This window comes from Hemicordylus capensis, chromosome 8 (genome assembly GCF_027244095.1).
Source record: "Hemicordylus capensis ecotype Gifberg chromosome 8, rHemCap1.1.pri, whole genome shotgun sequence".
Lineage (NCBI taxonomy): Eukaryota > Metazoa > Chordata > Lepidosauria > Squamata > Cordylidae > Hemicordylus > Hemicordylus capensis.
In genome coordinates this window covers 22345127-22357663 of record NC_069664.1, presented here as the reverse complement: position 1 = coordinate 22357663, position 12537 = coordinate 22345127, and the positions used below count along the sequence as shown (strand labels likewise).

The 12537-nt window shown below is 48.6% G+C and overlaps 1 protein-coding gene across 4 annotated transcripts in view; it reads right to left on the bottom strand.

Moving 5' to 3' along the window:
- Nucleotides 1–12537, bottom strand: part of FLI1 (Fli-1 proto-oncogene, ETS transcription factor) — a 94399-nt gene that overhangs the window by 56353 nt on the left and 25509 nt on the right. The gene's annotated exons all lie outside the window — the stretch shown is intronic.

Sequence of the window (12537 nt, the reverse complement as noted above, 5' to 3'; positions counted from 1 at the left end):
AAACAACAAGGGACTCGCTGTCTGATGGTCCTGTTGTTTTGTTTCCCTATTAAGAAAGGATAAATAAATACTGGGAAATATGAAAGGATGACCTTCTTGGCAGAACTTTATCTGCCTTCTGTAAGATGCTGCATCAGAAAGAGGCACAAAACCACAATGGAAATCAAAAGTGCTTTTGGCAGAACTTAGCCTGGGTTGTTTCAAAGTCCTTTCCCTGCCAACAAACCCCTGGACATCTGTCATGGGACTCCTGTGCGTTGCAGAGGATTCTGGGAGCATGTCCTAGAGCAAGAGTTCATAGAAGACTGCCTTCTACCCAGTCAGACCATTGGTCCATCTAGCTCAGTATTGTCTACACAGACTGGCAGTGGCTTCTCCAAGGTTGCAGACAAGAGTCTCTCTCAGCCCGATCTTGGAGATGCTGCCAGGGAAGGAACTTGGAGCTTTCTCTTCCCCCATCCCCTAAGGGGAATATCTTACAGTGCTCACACATGTAGTCTCCCATTCAAATGCAAACCAGGGTGGAACCTTCTTAGCAAAGCGGGCAATTCATGCTTGCTACCACAAGACCAGCTCTCCTCCCCTGAGTTTTCAAACTGGGGCCCCCAAATATTGCTGGACAACAACTCCCATGAGTCCCAGCCACATCAGTCCCGGGCTTCGGCCACTGTGGCTGGGGATGATGGGAGTTGTAGTCTAACATCTAGAGACCCAAGATTGAGGATCCCCGGTTCTAGAGCACACACATCACGGTTTATGACAGCAGCCAGGGCCTACCCGTCAGCTCACATGAATGGAGAGTGCCCGGAATGTTCCCAAAACTCCCCTGGGGTAAGGCACCGTGTTGTGCATGGGCACGGTTCTCTTCTTGGGTCTGATATGGAGAGACACGCACACAGGTGGAAGGTGAATAGATTTCACTATAATCAGGGAAAGAGAAAGGGGTAAAAGGCTTACATCCCTCGAAACACACACTCCCGGGATCCCGCGAGGACGTCGCTCTTGGCGGGTGTCTGAGGCACTTTGTGAGCCAGTCCATTGGTGAGATCCAATTAGCACTCTTAAGGGGCTGCCTTTTATATCTGGTTACAAATAAGCGTCATTTGCTGGCAAACAGACCCGTATGAACAAAGCATGGCCAACACAGGTGCACAGAGAGACAGTCTAGTCAGCCATGTTTTCACGCAGAATGCTGATAAGGCGATGCAGCTAATTATATCGCTAACCCAAATAGAGAGCTCAGCAGAGATGAGAGAGAGAGAGAGAAAGAGAGAGAGAATATGCTTTTTACGGGCCAGTAACTCTCAAGCAAGATGGCTGACCCGTGCCTTTTACACAGGGTCCGGCACATGCACTACACTACATTTCATGGCTGAGACACTACATTTCCCTCCTCGATGTACAGAGCCCTTTCTCACGAGCAGCGAGAAAGGGCAAGAGGTTAGCAGAGAGGAAGCCTCAAAAAGCTTACCTCCCCGCAGTTGAGCGGGTGCTTCCCACTGGGAGGGTGCGTCTCTGGGTGGGTGATTATCGGCTGCTGCTGGTTGCTCCAAGGGCCGGGGGTACCAGATGCTTCGTTCAGGGGCAAAGCCACCATTGAGCAGACGGGTTCAAAGAACCCGGGCTGCCGCCCCTCAAGGGCCACCCCTGGCTCCCTAAACATGCACCCCGTGTCTGAGGTCAGATGCGCAGGGCTTGATTTAGCTCCCCAACAGGGCCATGCGGAAGAGTCACTTGGCCGCACTGCAGAAGCAGCGCGGCCTGGTTTAACTCTCAAAAGGGGCCACACAGCCCTGTCCGGGTGCTAAACCACACCTCCGTGTCTCATGTCAGATGCGGGGGGCATGGCTAAATACTCCCTGCATCTGACTTCAGGTGCAGGGGGCAGGGGTAGGGGGCTACGGTGGTGGCAGGCAACCCTCTGGCCCTGGCTTTGCTCCCTGCATCCCCCAGAGCTCCCATAATGCATTGCATGATTGCACAGTGCATTAAGTGGGTCCCCCCCCACCCCTTCCCAGAGCCAACTGGGAACCCGGCAGTCTGCCAGCTGTGGCTGCAGGTAGCCATGGCTGGCAGATCATCGGGGGGGGGGCAAGCTTAGAAGAGCGCTAACCTCATTTTCGAGGGAAGTTCCGTAGGTGGGTTTGCCGCCACAGTGCCGCCGGGATTGGGCCCAATCCTGGTGGTACTCACGCGAGTACAAAACCGAGCTGGGCTTCCTTAGCCCGGTTTTGGATACACGCGTGAATAGCTTCTTTATATTCTTGCACAAGGGGACCTGTCCCCGTCAAGTCACTACACACCGAGGTCTCAAACTGGGGACTCCCAATTTCTCGGCCTGAGCTCTGCTTTTATAGCCTTCTAATAGCTGAAGCCAGGACTACCCAGGTGACCCGAGGACCCAGTAGGGGGCTGTGTCTGGCTTAGTAAAGGGACCAGCTCTCCTCCCCTCTCAGTCCTGGGTCTCCAAATATTGCTGGACTTCAACTCCCAACAGCCCCAGCCACATTAGTCTCAGCCTTCAGCCATTGTGATGGGGGATGATGGGGGTTGTAGTCCAACAACATCTAGAGACTCAAGCTTGAGAATCCCTGGTTCTATAGCACACCCTTCATGGGGTTAGCTCACATGAATGGAGAGTGTCCAGAATGCACCCGAGGCTGAGCAACTTGTTCTAAGTAGCAACACAGAACGCTTTGCCCTGCCCAGCAGAAAACCACTAGGTCGTCCTCATCCACATCTTCTGCTGCTGGTCCTTTGAGCCTCAGCTCCATGACCCAATAGACGACTATAGTCAGTCTGTCCAGGTTGACCACCTCTGGCCACCTCTGATCTTCATCTGATCTGAAGCCTTAATAGCCCATGGCAGCAGACTAAAGTAAGGCAGCTTCCTTGGAAAGGCACCTGACAAGCTTTAGGAGTTCCCCCAAACACACTCTGAAAACCGCTAAGCAACATAATAACATCTCCGGTCACCATGGCCAAAAAAAAAAAAAGGAACCATGAGAGTTGTGGTTCAACATCTGGGGTCCAAGTTTTAGAGCCCTTGGCACAACCTGTTCCAAGAAGCCAAGGGATATTTAGCTATATCTGCAGGCTGGAACATTGACCCGTGCACCACAACTAGCGTCCATTCATTATTATCTCTTTGCCTACCCATGACACGGTTCTTCCAGCTACATTCATAAGCATTGTGTAGAGACATCCTGTTTTGCTGTCCTAACACCATCTCTAGAACAATCGCCGGAAGCCCGTTAGGAAACGTTCACAAGGTGCTGAAAGACTCCCGTAGAAAGTCCAAAACATTCACTTCCAGCATTAATTGTCTTATTGAAGATGAAGGAAAAAACAATGGATTGTGTAAGAAATAATAATAATCAAAAGGGGGGGCGCCAGCAGAAGAGAGAAAGAGCAATGAATGTTTTCCTTTGTAGTAGGCTGGATTAATATCTAGAAATAAAATGGCGGTTGAGCTTACAGTACATAAGGAACATAGGAAGATGCTTTATGCCGATTCAGGTCATTGGTCCATCGAGCTCAGTATCGTCTACACCAGGGCTGCTCAGCTTCGGCCCTCCTGCAGACGGTGGCCTACAATGCCCATAATCCCTGGCTATTGGGCACTGTGGCTGGGGATCATGGGAGTTGTAGTCCAAAAATAGCTGGGGGCCAAAGTTGAACAGGCCATGTCCTCATCAATGGTTCCCAACCTGCTGAACTACAACACCCATAATTCCAGCCACAATAAAATGTAGCCGGTGGTGATGGGAGTTGTAGTTGGAGCAATATTAGAACAACATCTGGAACAATATTCCCTCTAACAGGGCTTCCCAGGTGTTGTTGACTACAATCCCCATAACCCCCAGCCAAAGGCCATTGAGGCTGGGGATGCTGGGAGTTGTAGTCTGGGAATCCCTGTTAGAGGGAACAGTGGTCTGGAAGCCCCCAGGTTGGGAACTACTGGTTTACACTGACTGGCAGCCGCCCTTTCCCAGTCCTACTTGGTGATGCTGCCAGGGATTGAATCTGGGACTTTCTGGAAGGAGAGTAGATGCTCAACCGCTGAGCTACACCACATCCACCCACAAAGAAATCTTGGTCCATCCAACTCAATATTGTCTACACCAGGAGTGGGCAGCCTTGACTTTCCAGCTGTTGTTGAACTACAGCCCCCATCATCCCCAGTGGCTGGGGATGATGGGAGTTGTAGTTCAACAACAGCTAGAGAGCCAAGGTTGCTTACCCGTGGTCTACACTAACTGGCAGCAGCTCTCCAAGGTTTCAGGCAGGAGTTCTTCTCAGCCTTATTTCTCCATGGAAAAAGATGGTCTACAATTGAGCGACAGCCCCATCCATCCCCTACGGGGAATATCTTAGGACAGAGAGTGCTCACATGTAGTCCCCCATCCAAATGCAAACCGACATAGACTCTGTTTTGCAAAAGCGGACAATCCATGCTTGCTGCCACAAGACCAGCTCTCCTCCCTAGGAGCTGGTGTGAATGTGCTTAGTATTCTGTTCCAGTGGAGTACCAACAGGTGCCCTATGCATAACTGAAACTGACCCTTCCCCTAATGAAAAATACATGTCATATTGCTTTTACCCCAAGCCTCACCTCTGTGTGGCAACCCTTGGAGTGTGGCACCCTAAACCATATTCCTGAAATCCAGTGCTGAAGACTCTCCCAACATTTCACAGTGGAAGATACTTCTAACACCCAAATTCTCACATCCAAGATCATTCCCTGGACAAAACACCTCCACTGTCCACACACATCACACACACTTACACGGTTATGGCTGGCAGCGTTTCTCTGCTTGTCGTATACTTTGATTCCTTGATTCTTCAATGGCCTATCTTGCACTGGGTTTTGAAGCAGGTGTTAGTAAAATAAATGGCCGTAACCATTTCCTTTCATTTATACTGAAAAAAATAAATAAAAAGAAGCTTGATCTCACAGTAGATCTGGTTGTGTTTTCAAACACATCCAACAACACTTACTATATAAGAGCAGTTGTGGGGAGGGCGGGTTCAAAGGGAAGCTAGCACATCATACTGTATGCACGAGGAAGAGAGCTGGTCTTGTGGTAGTAAGCATGAATTGTCATCCTTGCTAAGCAGGGTCCACCTCATTTTGTATTTGGATGGGTGGCTACATGTGAGCAAACTCTGCTATAAAGTTCCTCTTAGATGATGAGGCTATAGCTCAGGAAGAGAGCATCTGCTTGCATGCACAAGGTCCCAGTTCTAGTTCCTGGCAGCATCTCCAGCTTGGGTTGGGAAAGACTCCTCCTTGGAACTGGAGAGCCGCTGCCAGTCAGTGTAGACAAGACTGAGCTAGATGGACCAAGGGTCTGACTCACACAGTCATTCAAATCCAGGTTTAACGTTAAAGCATTAGCAGGATGGTGTGGACCCACACCAAGGTGGGAATCTCAGCTTGATCTTGGGCCATAAACCACCTTGGTGTGGGTTCACACAATCCTGCTAGTGTCAGTAAACCCACATTAAGCCTAGATTTGAATGATTGTGTGAACCAGGGCAGTGTAGAGCAGTGCCCTATGTTCCTATGAGAGTAAACATGAAGACGATTATCACAATCTCTTCTGGAGCAGGGAGGGTGGGGATGGCGGGGAGGCAAGGTTTCACCTACCTTCCCCCCCAGACAATCCTCTTTGCAGCGCAGATCACTCAGGGCCAAGGCTCGCGTTCCTGGCCTCCCAATATCCCACAAGGTACTGCATGCTGAACACGGTGCCTTGCGGGGTTCCCCCTGGAGTTGGGCATTCTAGGCACCAAACTCTATGTATGCTCAGGTTTCGTGCCATTTACACATGACCATTTACCTGGGTATAAGAGTGTGCTCATGCCCTTCTACCAAGGTAAAACACTGGGTACAAAACCCAGGCTACCTGGGAGGGTGGTGCCGAGATCGAGGCCAATCCCAGGGCTTCGGTAACCTGGGCAGGGCTGCTCGTGTGCCTAGCCTTATACTGTGAACAGCGTTCCCATCCTTTGTTCATCTCTTTGCGTCTGACGTCAGGCACAGGGGGCATGGCTAAGGTGGTGGGGACTGCTGGCGGCGGGCTGGACAGGGGCCGCCAGCGTTCTCACTATGCCACTGTGCACAACTTTGGTCCTCCAGCTGGTTTTGGACTACAACTCCCATCATCCACAGCCACAGCGGCCAATAGTCAGGAATGATGGGAACTGTCGTCCAACACCTGCAGGAGGCCCAGCGTTGTACAGCCCTGTTCTACAGTCTTCTGGTGCTGTCCATTGCCGCAATTTGGGAATGCAACAGTTTGCCACTTCCACCAATGTGCCCTTTCCTTGACCCCTTCTATGCCTTGCCCCACACAGGTCCCCTAACCTGGCAGCCGATCCCCAAACTGCTGCCCTACTGGGCACGCATGCATCTGTGTTTACTTTACACACCCATCCTCGCCTCTGGCTCCACACTGACCGGCTTGCTTCTGCACACGCCTATAGGAAAAAAGCCGAGGATTTCCCCCCCTAGTCAACCAGTTCTCTCGTGGCATTCCAAGGAAAACATCTCAACGGATTACATCAAGCTATTTTCTTTGTCCGTCGCAATCACTCCATGGGAGAGCGAAAACCTCCCGCCTTTAACCACTGGACGTTCTCTGGAGCGGTTGGACTGATCTCATTTCTCTGCGAAGATTCATGAATGTTCCAGTCTCCAAAAGAGTGTGAGGGTGGGCCCAGGGGACGGAGTGGGTTGCAGGCTCGGAGAGAATGTTCGTTAGGGGCTCCAGGAACACAGCACGGGCTGGGCTCGGCCCCAAGGTTAACACAGCAATGTGCCACTCCGCTTCAAACAGGGTGGAGCTCTGGAACAAGAAGTCATCGCCTGCCTTCCTTTCCTTTCTAGTGACTACCTTGAGAGCCTGCAGTGATCGCAGGATACAAAATTGGGGGCCGTAACTCCGTGGTAGAGCATCTGCTTGGCATGCCGAGGCCCCAATCCCTGGCCTCTCCAAGGATGACATTGAGGTTATTCACACAATCGAAAACTGTGTTCTACCCGGGTTTGGGAACTGTGTGTACTCCCAATTTTTGATTGTGTGGAAGCAAGGTTAGAGGAAAACCTGGGTAGAAGTGATTGTGTGGAAGCAAGGTAGGAGGAAAAGCTACCCAGGTTTTCCTCTAACCTTGCTTCCACACAATCAAAAATTGGGAGTACACACAGTTCCCAAACCCGGGTAGAACACAGTTTTTGATTGTGTGAATGACCTCTAGGACTTTTCCAAGTTAGAAACTGGGGTGGTGGTGGGAGTCATCTTAAATTCAGAATACTGTTCAATTTGGGTAAATAGGTATAAACTGTATTTAACATCTATTCCTAAGGGGGTCATCTTAAATTCAGAGTCCTATTTGGGTAAATACAGTACTATACATATTTCTATTTCACTTTCCAGCAAAGTCCCCTGAACCCCTAATTCATTGTATTTCTGTCCTGGGCTCAGAGTAGGTTACACACCACACCACTAGCACAGGGGTTCCCAACCTGTGGTCCTATAGAAATTTCTGAACTACAACTCCCATCATCCCGAGCCATAATGTATTCTGGCTGGGTGTGATGAGAGTTGTAGTCCAGCAGCTTCTGGAAGACCACAGGCTCGGAACCTCCTGTTCTAGTGTTTGGAACATAGGAAGCTGTGATATACTGAGTCAGACCCTTGGTCTATCTAGCCCAGTATTGTCTTCACAGACTGGCAGCGGCTTCTCCCAGGTTTCAGGCAGGAATCTCTCTCAGCCCTATCTTGGAGATGCTGCCAGGGCAGGGGGTGATGGGAATTGTAGTCCCACAGCATCTGGGTCCCCAACTTGGAGAACCCCTGCTATAAATGCGGATTTTGCAAAGAGAAGCTTGAATGCCTGAAAGCCCTTCAAGCCCAGACTCCAAGTTTCAGTACTACATGCCTACATGTGAATGCCACACTTATGAATACAAGAAATTGATTAAATTTCACATTGGTGAAGATCCCCGTTCCGCCTGTTTGTTTCAGTGCCATCTTCATCTATGTAACACATTCAAGATGAAAGAGTTTGATTAGTGCAGAGTGAAACTAGATAAAGCCCAAATTTGATTCTGGTTTAGCTGCTGACCTCAGAATTTGCAAGAGCTAAAATAGACGCTCTCCTGTTCTAACAGTCAACGCAAGATGGCTGCCTCCACTGGGCGAGACAGAGAAGGCCTGATGACTTACAGGTATGAAAGGCAGCATTGCTACTTATCCAAGTGTCTTATATTGTACAACTGCAATTAAGCAACTGTGGCATAATTTAATTTAGTTCTACATTAATGGGGACATTTGCTCAAGAGTGCCGTAGTGGAAGAGCACAATCCTGCACATCCCAATTTTTAGCATAATACAGGTTGATTATCTCTAATCCGGACATCCGAAATCTGGAATGCTCCAAAATCCGGAAACCACCACGGCGTGCACCCGCAACATTATTGTGTTGAAATTTTTCTCGCAATTAGTTTTCATTACATTTACAGCTTCCTGAGTATTGATATACCCACCATAGCACAGAACAACCAAAAGGTGCTGTTGACAGGATCCTTTCCACTGACTACACAGCCAGGGAAGGGAAATGACAGCACTTTTACTACCGGGGATCTCAAACGTGGGGCCCCAGATGTTGGACTATAATCCCCATCATCCTCTGCCATGGTTTCAGGGGATGATGGGAGTTGTAGTCCAGCATCTGGGGACACAGAATTGGGAACCTCTTGTTTATGAGGTCCATTTTTGTCAAAGAGGACTGAGCTCTTTTTTTCCAAGAGGAACCCCCTGTCAAAAGGAGCTTAACAATCTGCTAACCTTTCCACACAATTAAAGGCCACATCTGTCTCCCAGGCCTGGTTCTCCTCCTTTACTGAGGCACAGACATGAACTAAACAGCCTGTCATGTCGATTTGGTTCAGGGAACAAAGGCGTTCATTCATCGTGCAAGCACTCGGGCCACGTGTGGGTGTGCAAAACTAACTTTGCATCGGGGGGGGGGAGACGGAATAGCCTTCACTGGGAGCTGACCCCCTCCCCGCCAAAATAAATCAGTCACTTTCACCGGCCCAGACCTCTTGCTCATACTGACTTGACTGAAAATTGAGATAGAAACGGTAATGAAAGAAATACCACTTTGTTGTAGAATGTAAGCATTTCTCTCCTGGGCCAGATGGAATGTATAACCTAGCACTCTGTCTGACAGTGGCCAGCCAAATACTCCTGGGAAAGCCCCTGGGAAGGACAAGATGGTAACAGCGATAGGGCTGCCAACTAGCATTTTGTCAGTAACTGTAGTTTCTGCCCAGTCTCCAAGGGCTGCCCTGAGGACAATGCATTGCAGTAGCCTGGACACGAAGTTAACTAAGCATGGATAACTGCAGACAAACTCTCTCTGTCTAGCTGAGGCCATGGCTGGGACATCAACCTCCCTTGGTCAAAGATGCTTCACAATGCAGAGGCTACATGGACCTCCAAAGAAAAGGATGGATCCAGAAGCCCCCTTGGACTGGGCGGATTTAAGGACTGGAAAAGTGACACTTGGGGAGAGAGTTCAATCCTTTCTTCCCTTGATGTCAGTCACCTTCCCCCTCACTCCAAAGTAGCATCATGTTATGCCCTTCAAACATAGATGATGCCATTAAAGCTACAATCTTATGCAAAGCTCTTTGGGACTCAACCCAACTGAACTGCCTGGGACTCACTTCAGAGAAAACACGCATGAGAGCCGGCTACATGGCGTCGATTTCAGCCTCGCTACGTGCCAGTTTCATTTCTCGTTTTCTCACATGAATAGTAAGGCGGCTTGCTCAAGCATGGACCAAGTGTTACTGAACAGAAAAGAACGGCCCGCTCTTACCCTTCCAAAAATGCTTTGACAACTGAGAGGCAAACTACTTCCATTAAACTGGGCCGAGTTCATGGATGGGGCTAAATATATGGATAATAAACCAAACTAAACACCTAGCAATGGCAAAGATGCAGGAAGGAGAGGGTCTCGCTCTCTACTGACAAGAGAGATTCCCTAAAATGCAGGGAAAGAGTAGGAAGTTGAAATGGCCCCTCATCTCTCCTGAACCCAGAAATGTCATCAACCAGAGTTTCTAGTTAACTGGAGTCTCAGCTCATGGTGTCCATCCTCCGCTGTTGGGATATGGGCATGGCCACAGGACGAGGGAGGCAGAGTCCTCCCTTACTTCCAAAGCCACCTTTTCTCAGGGCGGCCCTTTCATGAAGCAAGCTGAGGCAGATTCCTCAGGTGGCAGATTATTGGGGCACCAGAAAGGCAGCAAGATGCCCCCACTCTCACCATCGGAGCAGCTCTGACCTTTGCACATTTTGCAAGAAGCCTGAGCACTGTTCCCTATGACAGAGATTCCCAGATGTTGTTGACTACAACTCCCAGAATCCCCAGCTGCAATGGCCTTTGGCTGAGTATTATGGGAGGTGTAGTCAACAACATATGGGAATTCCTGTTAGAGGGAACACAGACTCCATATCTCACTCTACACCACTGATGCCTGTAACAGGGAATCCCAGTCATTCTTGACTACAACTCCCAGCATTCCCAGACAACATCTGCAGCTAGGGATGCTGGGAGTTGTCAACAACATCTGGATTCCCTGTTACAGGCAACACCGCTCTCCAACCACTCTTCCTTCCAGGGTTTTTTCTTTTCTTTTCAGGAGCCAAACCAGATGTGATGTGGGAATTCCACAACTGGAATTCCCAAGACCTCTTCCCTTTTGAAAAGACACAGCTGCAGAGGAAGGAGCTAATTTGGACTGCAAATGCAGCATAAGGACTAGCCCCCTGTCCCTATGCCAAAGACCCAATCAAAATCATACACTCCTAAGGAAGGAAAAACATACAGCCACAAAATAAAGGGCTCACTGTCCTCCAACCACTAGGTAACGCTACCAGTTTGGCTTCTATTGACTGCACCTAGTCTGCCATCTAAAATTCATCTCCAGCTTCACCGGTGTGAAGACTGAAATGTGTCTCTTTTACTCGTTCTCTGCCTTACAACGGTCCTGTATGCTTCAGCTAGCACTGGGGACGAACAGATTAACTGCTTTTATTGTATAAAATTGGGGGAGCAGCCGTTATTGTCTCTTCTTGGTCCCCCAAACCTGTGGGTGCAGCCTGTGAGAAGCACAAACTTAGCCCCACTCCAACTGTTTTTGGACTACAACTCCCACAATCCCCAGTCACAGTGGCCAATAGCCAGGGATTATGGGAGTTGTAGGCCAACATCTGCAGGAGGGCCAAAGTTGAGCACCCCTGGGTTAGATCCTCTAATATGCATCTACCTTAATTCCATCTTAAAACTATTATAAGCTGCAGACTTTCTGGGCTATGTCATCCCCTGTCAACCCTCATCCCTCCCACCCCCTTGCTCTGCGTAACATCCAGCCTGATTAATAGTTGTGGAGGACTCAAAAGCTTTCTTAAGAGGTTCTGTCTTTTTGGTTGGTCCTAATAAATATCTTATGAGGACCATTGTGCTTTATGGATTATTTTTTCAGATCACTGGGCAGAGAATTGCAGCTTTAGCCACTATGTAAGCGATCTTGTTTAGTATCACTGAACACAAACAGTTTTGGATTCTGCTTCTGGGGTCCATTTAATTGCAATACGTTTTAACTGTTATGGCAGCCATTTAGTACGTGTGCTTGCTCAGATAATAAATGCAATCCAGCATTGGAAATTTAATTTAAGTCAGGTATTAAAACCATGCTTTTTTCTAGGCGAGTTGAACAAGGACTTAAATTAATGATTTCAGTCAGTCTATATCCCAGGATCTCTTCCCCATCCTCAGCCTAGCTCCTAGTGAGGTTTTATTTATTCATTTAAACTATTTAAATAAATATTTTAATGTCAGTCAAACTAACAACTTTCCCTTCCCTCACAGAAGTTGGACTGCAAACAACTTTGTTCCCCGAGCAACTGAACATTTTCTATGACACCAAATCAACCAATGAGGGCTTCACTGCCAAAAGGACAAATACCCTATAGAATCTTCCAGAGTAGGCAATGTGCAGCTCTCCAGATATTGCAGAACTACAACTCCCATCACCCCCAGCCACAATTTATTACAGAGATAATAATCACTTTCAGTTGATCCCAAGGTTGCCCATTAATTAAGCATTTATGTGAAAAATCCTATTTCAGGGTTTCTTAACCTTGAGCCCCCAGATGTTGTTGACTACAACTCCCAACATTTGCAGCTGAAATGGACTTTGGCTGGGGATTATGGGAGGTGTAGTCAACAACATCTGGGAATTCCTGTTTGAGGGAACACGGCTTACATGAGATTCCACCTTGCCCATAGATGCATGTGGCTGTGAGCAAGTATCTAAAACTCTGCAACATGCACCCAGACATCAAACATACTGCTGCATCCATTCTCTAAATATGTACTCACAACAACATTCTGTCCAGTGACCTTCTGCGCAAATGGGATGAAAAACTGGCAGGGAAAAAAATAAGTGTACCA